The following is a 1,737-nucleotide window of genomic DNA, read 5'->3' on the forward strand; positions in this document are numbered from 1 at the left end:
TAATCCCTGGGATTCAGTTCCCTCTCCCAAAACAGCTGGGAGTGCCCCTGACTCAGCTCCATTTCCCAGCACACTGGGTCCCCCCGGTCCAGTTCCCTCTCCCATCACAGTTCCACCTCCGTTCTGGCTCTCTGTGAGCACTGACGTGGCAGTAAATCCCTCTCCTGAAATCCTCCTCCTTTCCTGACCGTTCCCACGGCCAGAGAAGACGGGCACTTCCCCCAGAGCCCCCAGATCCATGGAATACGTGGCTGTGCCCCCGAGCCAGGACCGACCTGCAGCGTCAGGGGGGCCTCCCGGTTGTACCGACCGTCGTCCTGGAACGGGGAGGTCCTGGGGCCCCCCGACTGCCGCAGGCGGAAGCTGAACTGGGTGTCCCCAAGGCCACCTGGGACAGAGAACAGCACAGGGCTCAGGAGAGCTGGGCATGGCTCCCGTGGGACAGGGAGGGGGGGCTGCAGGGAGCTGAAACAGAGAGGAACAGCATAAAGAAACCCCCCAGAGACAGCACGAGACAGGAGGGGAGGGAAGGAAACGTCAGGACAATGTTGCACCCTGGGAGGGTGGGGAGGCCCTGGCACAGGGTGCCCAGAGAAGCTGTGGCTGCCCCTGGATCCCTGGAAGTGTCCAAGGGCAGGTTGGACAGGGCTTGGAGCAACCTGGGACAGTGGAAGGTGTCCCTGGGTAGCACTGGACAATATTTGAGATCCCTTCCCACCCAACCCATTCCATAAGCCCATGGAAGCTGTAGGAAACCAATAGTCAGGAACCACCCTTAAATAACCAGGCTTGGACTGAGACTTAATTCTTATTGTCCCCTTTCTGGTTTATAAACACAGGCTTCGGGAACACTTTTGCTGTGGAATTGTCCTCTCCCAGCTCCTGCTCCTCACTGGGCACTCACAAACACAGGAATGTGAGAGCCAAGAGCTGCCACCTCAGGGAACCCTTCCTGCTTCTGTTGGACCTTTCCCTGGCAGAGGGGAAGCAGGAGTGCATGAGTTTATAGAGGAACCAGCCAGCAGATCACAGATTCTGTGTGCAGACATCAACCAACAGGACAAGAAGCCTCTTTGCTCAGCCCTGAGGGCACCAGAACCCCGGTTGTAGAGGATGCAGCCCATCAGCCTGGGCTGTATCCCAGGGGATAACTCAGCCCTTCCATCCTGGACCCATTTCCTTCACCCCTGCTGCCACCTACCTGAGTAGGAGTCTGGGAAGGACAAGTAGCAGATACTCGTTTTCTGCAAAAAACCCCAAGACACCCAGTAAGAATCCCCCCATCAGAGCTGCTGAGTGGCTTAAAAACGGGAGAAAAAAAGGGAATAAATAGTTGTTACCTCCTTCTCTGTCAGTCTGAAGTCATGAGGATACACCAGCTGCCAAAGAGATGGGAGACAGTCAGTCAGTGTGTTCCCCGACCTCCACACACTAAAAATGCCTGATTTTCCCCAAAGTAACAGATCCTGCAAGGAGGTGCCTTGGCCCACACAGCCTTTCCTGGTGGGGAAACGCAGGAATTGCAGGAGGCTTTAAATGGGCAGGGGAGGAGGAAGGAAGTGGCCCAGGTGGAGGCGGGACACGGAGATCTGTCCCCAGCCACGGGAACTCTGCTCCAGAGGCAGCTGCTCCTCAAATCAGCAGCTCCAAGCAGCTCTTGACTCTCCTTCCCGGGCTATAAATAGCACGGGTGGCACCGTGCCAGGGTGCTGGGAGTTCACAGTTCCCCACGGGTTC

General features: G+C 57.0%; 1 long non-coding RNA gene across 1 annotated transcript; it reads right to left on the reverse strand.

The window, feature by feature from the left end:
* Nucleotides 1-277: 277 nt before the first annotated feature.
* Nucleotides 278-1,493, reverse strand: LOC113979849. The gene is made up of 3 exons (XR_003538002.1): nucleotides 1,341-1,493; nucleotides 1,202-1,244; nucleotides 278-388 (listed from the first exon to the last, which is right to left on the reverse strand). It is a non-coding gene; the product is annotated as an uncharacterized LOC113979849 (long non-coding RNA).
* Between the last annotated feature and the right edge of the window lie 244 nt (nucleotides 1,494-1,737).

The sequence above is a fragment of the Neopelma chrysocephalum genome, unplaced genomic scaffold (assembly GCF_003984885.1).
Source record: "Neopelma chrysocephalum unplaced genomic scaffold, ASM398488v2 Primary Assembly neopelma1_89985, whole genome shotgun sequence".
In the NCBI taxonomy this organism is placed as follows: Eukaryota; Metazoa; Chordata; class Aves; order Passeriformes; family Pipridae; genus Neopelma; species Neopelma chrysocephalum.